The 17,071-nt window shown below is 42.5% G+C and overlaps 1 protein-coding gene across 2 annotated transcripts in view; it reads left to right on the plus strand.

The window, feature by feature from the left end:
* Nucleotides 1–2,889: 2,889 nt before the first annotated feature.
* Nucleotides 2,890–17,071, plus strand: part of LOC106566479 (protein NDRG3) — a 68,738-nt gene continuing 54,556 nt past the window's right edge. For both annotated transcript variants that reach the window (XM_014134550.3, XM_082959856.1), the window contains exon 1: nucleotides 2,890–3,018. The gene's annotated coding sequence lies outside the window, so the exon portion shown is untranslated. The remainder of the gene's footprint in view (nucleotides 3,019–17,071) is intronic.

The raw sequence follows: 17,071 nt of genomic DNA on the forward strand, positions 1-17,071 counted from the left end.
CTTTTCTGTCTTCTGTCCAAAAGTAACTGAAAGTAATCAGATTGATAATGAGTTTGGATAATCCAAAAGTTACGTAACTGATTACAATTGTGGACAGGTAACTGTAACGGATTACATTTTTGAAAGTAACCTACAGTCTCCAACCCTGTGTGTGGGTTACAGGGACAGAGACGTTAACAGGGGATTCCTGACTGAGACACCTGCTACTACTGACGATTCGAGAATCAACAATATGAAATGTCTGGCAACCTGCATTCCTGCCACGGTGATGCAGAGTGGATAGGACAGGCTGCTTTTCTGAAATGCAAGAAAAATAAGAACAGAACATAACCATGTTCAACACGTTTAGTTTATTAATTCAACCATTTTAAAAAACAAGCACACATAAAACTTAAAAGCCATACATGCACATGAAACTTAGGTTTTTGATTGTAAGTCAACCCCTCCTAATAATGTAGTTCTTGCCATTCAATTTAAAACATGGCTAATACTTTGTTTTTCTAACATAAATAATCTATATCCAACAGTGCTTTTTGATTGGATGGTTTTGCTGAAAGGTTCAAATAAGGTTCAAATGTAGACCGCTGTAGGCTTCATCTTTTTTTCTACAGTTCTATTAAATGTTTGTATAACATTACACGTTTGTTCAATGTAAGCACATAGGATTACATATGTTTCAAACGCATATTTTTGATTAATGTTTGAATGAAATGCATTTGGAAACAAATGGCTTAATAATGATGTTTTAAGATCATAAGAAATAAGGGTCACACTTTATTTGGATAGTCAGGATTTTCCATCTGTAGATACTCTACAGATAGTATGGCCATCTGTTGATAAGCAACTGCTTGCTAAGGTTAGTGTTAGAGCTAGGGGTAGGGTTAGTAGATGGTTAGTTGAAATGTTACTGATAGTCTGTAGACCATCTACAGATGGACTATCCAAAAAGTCATACAAAAAAAACAAGTCATTTTTAAAGGGAGGGGAAATATTTGCAAATATTGTCCTGTCTTTTGAATGTTCAGAATGTTCTTGAGAATAGATGGTATCTTTATATTGTCCTTTTTAATAACAAATGTTTCTTTCCTCATAGATATTGAAGTAGTATAGTATACAAAGTTATTTAGAGGACATTTCCAATATTAATGCTTTTGCAAACAAACTGTATATTTTGTGAATTGTAATACTCTGTTAAGATATTTCTCTTTGATTGAAATATTTAGTTGTGATGTTTGTTTTGTTTTTTTGTTCTTATTTCATGTTTTTCCATGCGGGCACTGTGCTCTTATCCTTTTATATATTGTGATTCAGAATTTAATTTATCATTTTTTTAATTGCATCTTTTAATCAGTAAAGTAATGGTATGTATAGCACGTAGTCCATAGAGTATAGGACTGTGTCACAGTATATTTAGTACTGATATACGCAGTACATTGCCTGTGTATCCTTCTCTGGTGGGTAAAACTAGAGGATGTGTGTGTGCGTATATGTGTGGACTGGAGAGCAGTGGGGAAAAGCAGATGGAGCCAGCCCAGCATATGGCCCCACAGTGTGTAGTCAGAAGGCTCTGGAGTCCCCTATGGTAGTGCCACCCAGATTTTTATATTGGAATTAAAGCGCATACCTCTGCGTTTCCTTGTACCATATCAGGAATATTACTTTGGTTTCTTTCTATTGTGCATTTTCTTAATCTTTGCATGTGAAATGGGTATTTTATTTAACTAGGCAAGTCAGTTAAGAACAAATTCGAATTTACAATAATGGCCTACCCCGGCCAAACCCTAACGACCCTGGGCCAATTGTGCGCCGCCCTATGGGGCTCCCAATCACGGCCGGTTGTGATACAGCCTGGAATCAAACCAGGGTCTGTAGTGACGCCTCTAGCACTGAGATGCAGTGCCTTAGACCACTGTACCACTCTGGAGCCCCAAATTGACATGTGACTTTGACCTGACCCATTTCAGAATTATTTGTTTTCACTTACTGTTTGTTTCAATGGTTAATAATACTTTATACTTCAGCACAAAAGGTGCATTTAATTATTATTCCCCAAGTTGCTAGCAACATTAGCTTACTACTGATGGTATTAGCCATGTAGATACTAAGCATAACTGACATGGATACATTAATTTGAAGTACCAGAGATCTATCAAATCTTGCTAGCTACCGAGCGCAGTCGGTAAGTTATATTCGCAACGATGTTCACGCTGTCTGTTGGTTTCACTGCTTTGCTCACCTCGCTCCACCCGCTCACTACTGGTGAGTTTTAGCTGTTTTAGTAAACGCATCAACTACTCTCATTAAGCTAACTTCCAACATTTTAATGAACAGCCATTTAACCAGAAATGTCAAATTATTGCACATTCTAATCATTTATTTATTTAACTAGAAAAGTCCGTTAAGAACAAATTCTAATTTACAATGATGGCCTACCTCGGCAAAACCCTAATGATGCTGGGCCAATTGTGCGCCGCCCTATGGGACTCCCAATCACGGTCGGTTGTAATACAGCCTGGAATCAAACCAGGGTCTGTAGTGACCCCTCTAGCAAATTGACGTTTGATGTGACCCATTTCAGAATGACTTATTTTCCCTTACTGTTTGTTTCAATGGTTAATAATATTTTATATTTCAGCTGTATGTTGGCAGCGGCAGACTTATCAATGTATGTTTTTTTTAATATATTCGATTTTATCATGAGAGGACTGAGATTTTTTGTTTAAGAAATAATTATTTAAGATTTCCATGCAAGAAAATAAACATTTGTATTTATCTAAATTACGTGTTGCCTGTACATTGTGTTACTCTCGGAACATACTCACTCTGGCCATCCTCTGGGGTCGGTGAATGGAAATGCCTTCGAGTTGGCCCCCATTTACACGTTGAAGGGTCCGCCTTTAGTGTGTCAGATCAGCGTGGTGGTGGTTTCAGGTGGTACGTTGTTGGTATCAAGCGGTTCGAGCACTACGAGACAGCCAGTCCCACTGCTATTTCCATTATTTAATCAGAAATCAACGGGTGAGTAACATGGTGCAAAAGGTACATTCTCGGATGTAAAGAGTGTGTAGCTAAGACATTTGTATGGCAGTTGCTGATTTTCTTAGCCAAAGCAAAGGTTTGGTAAAGTGCGTTGTTCTTAGCTAGACAACGTTAGCGAGCTGCTAACGGTAGTTAACTAATTGTAGCTAGCTAGTTCAACGTTAATTGATTAAACTAGTTATCTATGAAGCCTAGCGTAATCCTTATAATTAATTTGATTTGATAACATTTTCACATGTTTTAATAGCTAAACGTTACTGTTTAACTTGGCTAGTTAACGACCATTGGACCAGCAGAGAGTGGTTGGAAGAGTAGCATGTCTTTGGTGCAATTCTAGCTAAAGTTAGCTAGCCAGGACTTGAGATGCTAACTAGTCACCCCAAAGCGTTAGTTATTGGGTGTGTATGTATAGTTAGTGTGATACTGTTAACCTATTCCCTTGAATGATTTCACATTAAGAATCAGAACACAGGGAAAGGGATTTAGGGAGATGGACTGTCAATGTCTAGTTAGAGAGAAGCAAGTCCTTGGCAGAAGAACCATGCCCTTTTAAACATAGCTATCCCCCAGTAAAATGTCCCTTTGATTGTGTATTCGTGCTGCTAACCTAGATTCCAAAAAATACAGAGATTAAAAATACAAACAAATACCAGCAAAACCGTGAGATTAGTGACAGCTGTTTAGGAGTCCAGATGGCCTCTGCAACCCTACAGTAAACCTACACACAAATTATGGCGTTGTGTTCAGACGGAGACCAGAGACTAACATTGAGGGTTGAATTGTGCTTCGTCCCTGTACGTAATCTGCAGCCATTGGATTTATGTACTTTTTAAACTGTGTTAATCGATATGTACTTTTTATAATGTACCGTACTGCTTGGAAATTGCTATAAAGGAACTGTGGAATTTACGTTCTTCCCAAGACAGGTGAGTTCTGTTGGCAATGGCAAGAGATGATGCCCCCCCCCCCCGGAACAGTTCTCTCCATCCTTGGTTCTATTTCTGTGGCTGTCCCTGGGGAGGTCTTTGCCAAGCTCTGCTGGAGGGGAGGGGAAGAAGGCACCAGTACTTTATGTAAACAATGGTGAACATTGGATCCCCTGGGCCCCGAGTTCCATTCAATGTGGTTTTGGTTTATTCGATTGTTTTTGTCCTGTTAATAACTGCTAGGGGGTTGGTTGATGTCTGTAATTTAGATCATTGTGATTAAGCAATGTAATGACAGCAACCAACCTCAATATTACACTCAAGGACCACGTGAAATTGTACGTTACACAGTTGAGGTTGTCATCCTAAAGTTCCAACATCTTTTATGATTGTGCATCAGCTACTGTGTGGATGGGCGCTAGCTGGCGTATTAAAAATGCTAGCAGACACTCGGCCCTCGGTGGAATGAGTTTGACAGCTGTGATGTAGACCGTCATGAAAGTAAAATAACCGCCATAAGCATTTATTTACGAACAGCCGACTGAAGACCGGACGGCCAGGCATTCGTGCGGTTGAGTCTGTTTCTGTGACAACATGGACTCTTAGCAACGTAATAACTTTGTTTTCCCTTGCTGAAACAAGAAAGGTGTTGTAGCAAACAATGAATAGAATGGGCTTAGAACCTCTAACCCTGCCGATTTGACTGGTAAACTCATGAGCTGTGTTCGTATACTCATACTAACCATACTATTTGTTATGTAAATTGAGTATGTAGTATGCTTATTGGCCATAGTATGGATATATTTAGTATGCCAAAAGTTCCCAGATGTCATACTAAATTCTCCAAAATATGAAGTATACACGCAGTAGACACAATTTGTGCTTTTAGGGCCCATAATGCAATTCTTCAGAAAATGGGCGTGGCTTCACAACGTTTTCAGATTTGAAAAAATGGTGGAAAATATGCAGCCAAAGTCCGACGAGAGCGGATACAAATCCATTGATTTAACTAATTACGACAAATGTTGAGCAATGTAATAAAGTAATGTTGGCTGACAATTTGTTAGCTACGTTATCCTTACGAACCGCATATCATTACAGCAGTATGTACCGCCGGTATGTTAGCTGGTTACCTAACGTTAGTTGGCTACTAATACATCAAACTTGCCAGGCAGTATATTAATTATATGCTATCTAACTAACTACCCAACTTTTATTATTCACGTCATTCTTAGCTAAATGGTTTAGTCGTTGTTAATTTTGGCTATCTACACCGATTTCAGAGCACTCTCGTCTGTGTGCCAGAGCGCAGAATAACTGATGAATTTACAAACGCTCAACACCTGGTTGAATATGGCTGGTGTCTGTAAACGTCGGCAAAATAAATATTGATTAAATTGTTGCCAGCAGCACAGTTAGTCACCAGCGCTTTGGATAACATGAAAGCAGCCTAACCAGCTCTGCTAGGGTGGATACATTGGTCAGAGTGGGGTGTTCTCTCATTTGTGTCTGGAAGTAGCTAGCCAACGTTAGCCCAGTATGCGCTCCGACAGCAAAAAGCTCTGAATTTACGAACGGACAATCTGACAATGCTCTGGATTTACGAACGCACAGAGCGCACTCTGGCACTCCAGATTGAATTTACAAACACCCGAAATCGTAAAATGTCTAGCTAGTCATTAGTTATGCTAGCAAGAGTATCAACTTCTGGCAGACAGGCGACTAGTATGCTCAACTGAAACGATACCGTTTGTTTACAGTATACTAAAATGAAGTAATAGTATGTAGTAGATACCCATACTTACATACTGTATACTTAATGAGTATTTGAACACAGCTATGGTTACACTCACAATGACTGCCTGGTATTGTGATGCCATAATGTCCATGGTAATGTTGAATGCTCATTCAAATGATGTTAGCTGATATGGCTCATGCAATGGAATGTAGTTTTTCTAATGTCAGTTGAGTTGAATCAACAAATCACAGCACATATTGATGGGTACACTTCCTGCTTTTACTTCCTGCTTTGCTCCTAAGTGTACACTCGCTACGGCCGCCAGTCCACCCATTATGCCGTCATTGACTTGAATGGGGACTCCCGATCTATTCATTCTATTTCTATGGCAGCACATGTGGTCAGGAAAGGAGAATATGTGAGTGTAAATGATTTGTTGTTGCTATTCGAATGGTTATCACGGAGCTCGTAGTCATTTACCGTCATACAAAATTCCATGACCGTCACTGTCCGAGCAGCAGCACTGCAGAGATGCCTGGTAAAGAGCTGCGCAGTGGCATTACCAATTAGGCTACCCAAACAAGACTGGTTTGAGCGGGTGTTGTCTCACAGAACAGGGAAAGCGCTGGCTACTCCCTGATATTTTGTCGGCCTATATGCAGGGCACCTTTGTAAAATAGATATCGGTCTCTATGGGACTCCCTGCTAAAATAAAGGTGAAATAAAAAAATAATATCTGAAACGTTTAAAATATACCCACATGTAATCTAGGCTGAGCATGGTAATTTGATATCTATATTTAGATATTTTTTCCTTACTAAATCACAAACTTGGCTGAGTATTACCCAGGAGGAACAGGTCTCTTGGCTGTGTATTAGTAAGCACAGTTACTCAGGTAGAGAGGGTGGGGAATACAAAAGCAGCGCAAAGGAAGGAGCTAACATCAAATGCTCGTTACCCAGCCCAACGGCTCAAAGAATATTCTGTCAGAGGTTTTTGCTTGCCGTTTGGATAGCCTTATTACCTCTCCTGTGGCCTGTCCTGGCTGCTTGGTCACGGTCCCCTAGCCAGGCTACTCTCCCTCTCCTTACTGTATTGCCCGGAATGAACTATTCTCCTAACAAAGCTAGTGTCTCCATTTCCCCCCCCCCCCCCCCCCCCCCCCAGCTCTTCTCTCTTTGGAAGCAGATGTCACCCTCATCTGCTCCGTTGTGTCTTGAATACCAACCGCAATATGTAATGGAGACGAGTCACGGGTGAGTCACTTTGCAGTGCTCAGCCTGCCAACCTTATTCTCCTAGCATTCTGGCTGGCGCCCATACTCTCTCCATTAGCTGACCATCAGCAGGAGACACCGACGCCTGACCTGGCAGCTCTCCACAGGTGGATCCCTGTGAAACCAGTGCCAGAGGAGAGCCAGACCTTGGGGGCTGCACTGGAATAAAAGAAACCTGAATGTTAGTTTAGTCACTTTAGTGTGGGTTTGTGAGATACATGGATGGAGTTGGTGACCTTGAGCTTGTTGGAGTGACGTGAGCTTATAGTCCCTATACCCAAGAATGCCAAGGTAACCTGTCTAAATGACTATCTCCCCGTAGAACTCACATCTTTAGCCATGACATGCTTTGAAAGGCTGGTCATGGCTCAACACCATCATTCCAGACACCCTGGACCCACTCCAATTCACACACTACCCCAACTGATCCACAGATGACGCAATCTCTACTCTCCACACTGCCCTCTCCAACCTGGACAAGAGGACCACTTGTGTGAGAATGCTGTTCATTGACTACAGCTCAGCTCCAAGCTCATCACTAAGCTCAGGAACATGGGACTGAACAACTGGATCCTGGACTTCCTGACGGGCCGCCCCCAGGTGGTGAGGGTAGGCAGCAACACATCCACCACACAGACCCTCAACACAACTCGGGGTGCGTACTTAGTCCCCTCCTGTACTCCATGTTCACCCACGACTGCGTGAACGCGCACGACTCCAAAACCTTTAAAGTTTGCTGATGAGACAAGTGGTAGGCCTGACCGCCAACGACTATGCGCACGCCCCTTTCATCATTCCTTAGTGACGTGGACACTGGGAATTTGACCCGCATCGTCTGAGCTGCGGTGGAGTTGGTCAAGAGCTTCAAGTTCCCAGTGTCCACGTCACTAAGGAATGATCATGGTCCACACACACCAACACAGTCGTGAAGAAGGCATGACGGTCAGGCCTACCACTTGTCTCTTCCCCCTCAGGAGGCTGAAAAGACTCGGCATGGATCCTGAAAAAGTTCTACAGCTGCACCATTGAGAGCATCTTGACGGGCTGCATCACGGCGTGGTATGGTAACTGCTTGGCATCTGACCGCAAGGCGCTACAGAGGGTAGTACGTATGGCCCAGTAAATCACTGGGGCCGAGCTCCCTGCCATCCAGAACCTCTATAGCAGATGGTGTTAGAAGAAGGCCGTAAAAATGTTCAGACTCCAGCCACCCAAGTCATAGACTGTTCTCTCTGCTACCGCACAGCAGGCGGTACTGATGCAGCAAGTCTGGAACCAACAGGACCCTGAACAGCTTCTAACCCCAAGCCATAGGACTGCTAAATAACTACCCGGACTATCTGCATTGATCCTTTTTGCACTAACTCTTTTGACTCCTCACATACTCTGCTGCTACTATTTGTATCTATCCTGTTGCCTAGTCACTTACCTATATGCACATATCTACCTCAATTACCTTGTACCCCTGCACATCGGCTCGGTACTGGTACCCCGGGTATATAGCCAAGTTGTCGTTACTCATTGTGTATTATTTTCCTCTCTGTGTTGGGAAGGGCCCGTGAGGAAGCATTTCACTGTTAGTCTACATGTATTTTATGTGACAAATACAATTTGATTTGATCCTGCTGCAGAGAGGCTGTTGAATATTACATGTGATACACTTGTGTAGCATCAGAGTTTCTGTCTCCTCCACATTCCAGCCCTGCAATTATACCCATGGACCTGCTGCATCTGTGGAATGACAGTTCAGTCCTCCTTTTTTAAAATAAACTCAAAGACAAAGGGGTTGAATTAGGTTCCCTTTGTTAGTCTCTTCCCCTCCGTACAGTGTGACGCTAATGGAAACCACCCACACACACAGCTGAGACTCGGTGTGTGTGTGTAAATGAGCCTAGAGAGATCCCCGGGCTTTGTCATCACTCTCTCTCCCCCCCTGGCCTCCATGCATCTTTAATACAGTATAGTGCCAGTGTGGGTATCATATTAGGCCTTACACTGTTTAAGTAGTTGTGGTTGACAGACGGAACGGCGGTCACCTGGCTGTTTCACACTCACTGATCTGTTTGTAGCCTGGTGTGTGTATGACCATTGTGTTTTCTCTCCGCCCAGACAGCTTCCAACATGGAACAATTTATTCATTTTTTTGCCAAGAAGTACGTGGCACACTAGGACTAAATCTGGTGTTGTGAAATCTGTTTCGATACTCTAAGGTAAACGTGAGAAATAAAATTTAAAAAAGTCTTAAACTTTAAACTGCACATTTTTTTATTTCATAGTTTAAAGAAAAAGAGAAATGAGGTGAATTTCACAAAACAGATATGGTCCTGCGTATAACCGATAGGTGATTCAGTTCAATGTACCTCAGTCCAGGCTACCAGACGGTGCTCACCTTATTGCTGTCCCCCACCCACTCAGCAACCATGGTAGGTCATGCCGGTTTTTAGGTTCTCTGCTGTGTGCCTCCCCCATGTTCTCAGGTCAGTACATGGGACTTCATATCCCACTCCTCATCAGTGTGATGGCTCGCTGCAGTGATGTATGACAGCGTGTTCATATACATCAACAATATGTTAACGCCACTTATGGTGTTTGATAGCTTGCGCTTCGTACTTGTAGAGCAATCATTATACAATTTCTCAATCCAGACCATCACACTTTTTTTTTTACATGGCATCTTGTAGTCTGGTTCTAGATATGCCATTAGGCATTGAAGCCAACATCTTCTACCATTGACAATGGCTGCATGTCAACTGCAATCTTTTCTGTAATCACCGCTGTGATTTTCTCACTCCGTCCCTCCTCGCCTCTCTGGTTGGGTCTCACCGTGCCTCCCTTTCAGATGGTTAAGCATTGAACCTGTACTGCCTCTGTAGCTCATTTCCACCTCCTAACGTTTCACCACCTTCTCATTTAACTACTCAAAGTATTGTCAATTGGCCATACAGGACTTCGCTTCCCTTTCTCACTCTGCCATTTTTCCAACTGTGAACAACGATGACGCTTTATAACCGTGGCAAATCATGTGAAAGATGCATATCTCCTAACGTTACAGCATTGTTGCGTTAGGTATTTTCTTCAATTTAAATGTTTCCTTTTTATGATAATGATGATCGGAACCTGTTAGTGGTAGTTTTGTGATAACTGCACTGTGACATTTAAAAAAACAGTTTTTCGGTTCAGGATTTTTTTCCCTTGAAGGTTAACAATCCCAATTTCGTTTAAACGTTCACACCCCTACTGTGAGGTCTCATTATCTAGGCTAAAATGTGGACAAAGCATGAAGTGGGAAGCAATTGAAGAGTGTTAACCAGGTTGTGAATAAATGGCTCAGCGGTGTCAAAATAATTCTCATGGAGGTGTGTGTGTGTGTGTGTAGTTACGTTAATCAGTAAATGGCCTGTGTGTTTCCTTAGTCTGTCTGGATCAGACACCAGAGAGCAAAGTGTCATGTAGGAGTGACGTCACCTGACGTAAGACAATGAGTGAATTGCAGTTGGTTTGAATTGAACCGTTAACTCAGGAGGTGACAGGGAAGACGTACATATGATAACCCCCTGCCAGCATTTTATAATGATGTCAATGGAAGATGCTCTAAGGATTAGGAAATGAAAAAAGTTAGTGTAAATCTGTGATGCCCTAACCGCAGGGGCTCTGGTGCTTGCATCTGTTGCCAGTCATGCAGTGGCAGCTAGACAGACTGCCAGCTGGACTAGTTATTGGCAGCCCATCTTTATTCCCTTGTGTTTTTGGCATAGTGTGCCACAAACTTACCCCAAATGTGCAATGGAACAGTCAGACTGGTCTGACAAATGCCCAGACTGCTGAACATTTTTGGGGGTTAGGGGACCCGGTCCAGTGACCCAAGGATCTGAAACCTGAGCCTGTACTGTCCCCTGGGCCCCTCTGTCACAGTTTATTTGTTATTCTAAGCACAGATGCAGACTGCCAGTGGTCCAGGAGAGAAGTTCTTATGGGCTTTGACTGCACATGCTGGGTCCAGTGAAGGGAGGTAATTACCCACTAGCATGGCCAGAGTGGTGCTGTCCCTCCACCGCTCCCTGACTCTGTTTCCCCTGTGGGTTGTCTGCTGCCCAGGCCTGCAGGGCAGTGTGACAGAGACCATCAGCCCTGTGATTAGGCTCCCAGATTACTCCAGCCGCATCCCAGAGCCGCGCTGCTCCCAGAGCTACAACCACCTGCTCCACATTACTTGCCCTCTTCCTCCATCTATCATAGGAGGTTGGTGGCACCTTAATTGGGGAGGACGGGCTTGTGGTAATGGCTTGAGTGGAATGGTATCAAACACATGGTATCTGATGCCATTCCATTTACTCCATTCCAGGCATTATTATGAGTCGTCCTCCCCTCAGCCGCCAACAAGATTGGGGGCTGCTTTGTTAGATTTCAGTGCGGCTTTTGACATTATCGATCATAGTCTGTTGCTGGACAAACATATGTGTTATGGCTTAACACCTCCTGCTATATTCTGGATAAAGAGTTACATGTCTAACAGAACACAGAGCGTGTTCTTTAACCTGTTGGGTCTAGGGGGCAGCATTTGCACGTCTGGATAAAAAAAATGTACCCGATTTAATCTGGTTACTAATCCTACCCAGTAACTAGAATATGCATATACTTATTATATATGGATAGAAAACACTCTAAAGTTTCCAAAACTGTTTGAATGGTGTCTGTGAGTATAACAGAACTCATTTGGCAGGCAAAACCCTGAGACATTTTCTGACAGGAAGTGGATACCTGATGTGTTGTATTGACTTTAAACCTATCCCATTGAAAAACACAGGGGTTTAGGAATATTTTGGCACTTCCTATTGCTTCCACTAGATGTCACCAGCCTTTACAAAGTGTTTTGAGTCTTCTGGAGGGAGATCTGACCGAACAAGAGCCATGGAACGGTGATGTCCCATTAGACACCTGGCGCGCTACTTCATGTTGGGTACCCTCGTTCCAATACGTTATAAAAGGCTATGCATTCGTCCACCTTGAATATTATTCATGTTCTGGTTAAAAAAGGCCCTAATGATTTATGCTATACAACGTTTGACATGTTTGAACGAACGGAAATATATTTTTTCCCCTCGTTCATGACGAGAAGTCCGGCTGGCTTACATCATGTGCTAACGAGACGGAGATTTTTGGACATAAATGATGAGCTTTTTTGAACAAAACTACATTCGTTATGGACCTGTGATACCTGGAAGTGACATCTGATGAAGAGAATCAAAGGTAATGGATTATTTACATAGTATTTTCGATTTTAGATCTCCCCAACATGACGTCTAGTCTGTATCGCAACGCGTATTTTTCTGGGCACAGTGCTCAGATTATTGCAAAGTGTGATTTCCCAGTAAGGTTATTTTTAAATCTGGCAAGTTGATTGCGTTCAAAAGATGTAAATCTATAATTCTTTAAATGACAATATAATATTTTACCAATGTTTTCTAATTTTAATTATTTAATTTGTGACGCTGACTTGACTGCCGGTTATTGGAGGGAAACGATTTCCTCAACATCAATGCCATAGTAAAACGCTGTTTTTGTATATAAATATGAACTTGATAGAACTAAAAATGCATGCATTGTCTAACATAATGTCCTAGGAGTGTCATCTGATGGAGATTGTAAAAGGTTAGTGTATCATTTTAGCTGGTTTTATGGTTTTGGTGACCCTGTCTTTGACTTGACAAAACATTACACACAACTCTTGTAAATGTACTGTCCTAACATACTCTAAATTTATGCTTTCGCCGTAAAACCTTTTTGAAATCGTAAAACGTGGTTAGATTAAGGAGATGTTTATCTTTCAAATGGTGTAACATAGTTGTATTTTTGAAAAATTTGAATTTTGACATTTATTTGGATTCAAATTTGCCGCTCTTGAAATGCACCTGCTGTTGATGGAGTGCACCACAGGTGGCACGCTAGCGTCCCACCTAGCCCCAAGAGGTTAATGGAAACCTCTCCAACAAAATCCAGGTAAAATCAGGAATTCCGCAGGGCAGCTGTCTAGGCCCCATTTTTCAATATTTACTAACAACACGCCTTTGAGTAAAGCCAGTGTGTCTATCCATGCGGATGACTCAACACTATACACGTCAGCTACCACAGGGACTGAAATGACTGCAGCACTTAACGAAGAGCTGCAGTTTGTTTCAGAATGGGTGGCAAGGAATAAGTTAGTCCTAAATATTTCAAAAACTAAAAGCATTGTATTTGGGACAAAGCATCCACTAAACTCTAAACCTCAACTAAATCTTGTAATGAATGTGGTAATTGAGCAAGTTGAGGAGACTAAACTACTAGGACTAACCCTGGATTGTAAACTGTCATGGTCAAAACATATCCATACAACAGTTGCTAGGATGGGGAGAAGTCTGTCCATAATAAAGCGCTGCTCTGCATTCTTAACCTGTCTAGGCTACTAACGTCCCACCTGGCTAACATCCGGTGAAATTGCAGAGCGCAAAAATTCTAAATACACCATTCGTAATATTAAACATTCTTGTAAATACATGTATCTTACATCATTTAAAAGCTGAACTTATTGTTAATCCAACCGCTGTGTCAGATTTCAAAAAGGCTTTACTGCGAAAGCATACCATGCGATAATCTGAGGACAGCGCCCCGCACACACAAGTATTACTAGCATTTTCCAACCAAGCATTAGCGTCACGAAAGTCAGAAATAACAATAAATTAATAAATTACCTTTGAAGATCTTCTTCTTTTGGCAATACAAAAGGTCCAATCTTCACAATAAATGGTCGTTTTGTTCGATAAAATCCATTTTTATAGCATAACACAAAACATTTTGTAAACGGCATGTCATTAATTCCGTCTCCTTCAACTTTCGACGAAACATTCGATGTAATTACTCACACTAAACGTATGTTTATCTAGTCATGGTTGTTTTCATTGCAATTCTCTTTTTGTTAGTAACACAACCATACATGATGGTTATTTTTGCGGGACGTATTGACCGAAAGGAACTGATTTGAACACACCAAACAATGACCTCATTGCGCGCCAATGATATGACCAGTACTTCGTTGATTGACTGTATTTCGGCCCAATGACCACTGATCGTCTTGAAATCTAACTTGGTAGATAGCCAATGAGCTGAGGTAAACGGCAATATCTAATGGTTATATCCGGGAAGACCAGCTCTTGAACGAAAGTTGAGCGTAACACAGCCATTCTCCATTGAAATTTCTACCTGAAGGAGCCACGTTGTTTGCGCTTAGCAGTATTGAGTCGATCATTTTCCGCTAATTTATCGAAAGAATTATGGCGAGTGAATCTGGAAAATCAAAGGCAAAGTCCAGGTATACAGATCTACACGATATTATTGACAAAATTGATAGAGAAAGAGACACTGAGTTACTTGAAGATGAGTCAGATTGTGAGACAAGTTTGGACTCCCAATTTGAGGAAATGTTTTTGCACAGAGAGGATGCAATTTTGGACTGGTAAGTACCCCTCATGCCGTTGTTTGAAATTAATAATATCAAATATTATTCATTTGAGTTGTTTTGGAGATATTTGTATTTTATTTGATATATCAGTAATGAAATGTGTGAAGTACACATGGCTCTACATTGTGGGTGGGTGTCTGTGTGTCTGTCTGTATATATTAGATATTTTTTTACATGAATTTGATCTAAACATGGAATGGAACAGCACCTCACCATAGTGATTGGGTTCCCTACTCTATATAGTCTGTCTTTATTTCACAGTCCCTCCAATTCTGATTGGGAGGTGCCCATCCCCCACAGGAGCTGGTTCATCTAGCCGGACCCCTGCTGTCACCGGCTCCACACCTACCCCCGCCCCCACACCTACCCCCGCCCGGCCAGGTGTGAAGTCAGTGACAAAGAAGCGGAGGTGGGGAAGAGAGAAATCAGAGAGGAGGAGGGTCGTTGGCACTCTGTGCTGGAGGAGGATGTGGCGCCACCACCTCCAATATTCAGACCGAAAAGGCCACCAGGACCTCACCTGGACATGACCTCAAAGTACAGCCCCATGCAACTTTTTTCCCTGGTGTTGAACACTAAGTATAGTGCTAAGAAGCAGGCAAGAAAGAGGGATGGAAGCCCATCTCCATGTCAGATCTTTTTTGTTACCTGTCAATGGTCATTTACATGGGTCTTCTGAAGCTGAAACACTACTGGAAAACTGCTCCCCTCTATCAACTGCCTTTCCCCTCCACTGTCATGTCATGCAAAAGGTTTCTGACAATCTCACGGGCGCTTCATATCAGTGACCCAGAAGTTGATGAGGACAACGAGAAGAAGCGAGGCACAGCAAGGTTTGATAGGCTCTGCAAAATAAAACCTCTCTACCACAGTGTGGTTGAGGCCTGCAAGACCTATTTTCAGCCGCCCAGAACCTTTCCATCGATGAGAGGATGGTAGCCTCAAAGGCCAGAATAGGCCTAAAACAATACATGCGTAACAAACCAACTAAATGGGGATACAAACTGTTTGTTTTGGCTGATTCTGCAGGTGCATACACGTGCAACTTTTTTGTTTGAGGGGAAGAGCAGTTTTGTGACCGGTAAGGGACTCAGTTATGATTCCGTTATGGAGTTATTCGATTTTCAACTGCTGGGGAAGGGCTACAAACTGTTTGTGGACAACTTCTACACAAGCCCTACCCTGTTCACAGACCTGAGGAAGCTGGATGTGTGGGCTTGTGGCACCATTCGGACCAACAGAGTGGGCTTTCCGAAAACCAAGGTGAATGACATGCCTAAGCGGGCTGAGCGGGGTTCCATGAGATGGATTCGCCAAGATGGCCTGCTCTTTGTGAAGTGGATGGATACCAGAGAGGTGGTCATGTGCACCACTATCCACAAGTCCTTCAGTGGCGATCATGTCGTCAGGCGTGTGAGGGGCGCTACTGGGGCATGGACGACCACAAAATGTCTCCATTCCTGCAGCCATAAAGGATTACAACAAGGTCATGGGAGGTGTGGACCTGTCAGACGCGCTGATAGGTTACTACAATGTTCTCCACAAGACAGAAAAATGTCTTGTAGCATTTCATTATCATTTCATTGACATTGCTGTGGTGAATGCCTTCATCGTCCAGAAGGAAATGGCTGAGATCTGTGGACAGCCCCCCCATCTCACAGCTAGCCTTCCGAGAGCTGCTCATCCAGGAGCTTGCTTGCTACAGGAAGTCCACTGCAGCACCTTCTGTCCCCTCTACCTCTGTCCCTTCTGCTCCAACCAGTGGTGTTCACCTGCCCAGATTCATCTCTGCAGGCATGAATGTGCCTCAGGGCAAAAAGGGCACAGTGTGGAGGCGTCGTTGTGCCCTTTGTCACAGGAAATGCCCCATCACCTGCACCACTTGTTCAGTAACCCACTGCTTTACAGCAGAAAGAGACTGCTATGGGCCATGGCACCAGCAGCACAATATTGTGTAGAGGACTGAGGGTCTTCACAATATTGTACATTATACATTGAATGTGTGTAAATAGTGACCCTTGTTATTATTTTTTTGGGGGGGGGGTGTTAAGAATAGCATTTTAGTGTTTTGTATATAGTTATTTACTTCAAAATGTATCACTGTACCAATTCGGCCACTTGGGTACATTTGGCCAACTTGTGGGACACCTGGGTGACTACATGCTCAATGTCATGTAGCTCACTCATTCCTATCGATATCTTTCTGAAACTTTTTTCAAATACTGTTGCCCTCTTATGTTCTGCATCAAAATTATCCCCAGCATCATATCTGAATGTTTAGCTGTTCTTGTTCAGTTGAAAGATGATGCAACAACAATAAAAAAACAGAAAACGTATGTTTATTTCCTTGTATTTTCTTCTACCAGATCTATGGTGTTATATAATCCTACATTCAATTCACATTTCAACAAACTTCAGGGTGTTTCCTTTCAAATGATATCAAGAATACGCATATTCTTGCTTCTGGGCCTGAGCTACAGACAGTTAGGTTAGGGTATGTCTTCAGGTGGAAATTGAGAGAAGGGGAGGTATCCCAAAGATGTTAACAGCACTATCAACAAGGCATGTCCTAGGCATGTCCTAGGTTTGTTGCACCT

This window comes from Salmo salar, chromosome 13 (assembly GCF_965601325.2).
Source record: "Salmo salar chromosome 13, fSalSal1, whole genome shotgun sequence".
Taxonomy (NCBI): domain Eukaryota; kingdom Metazoa; phylum Chordata; class Actinopteri; order Salmoniformes; family Salmonidae; genus Salmo; species Salmo salar.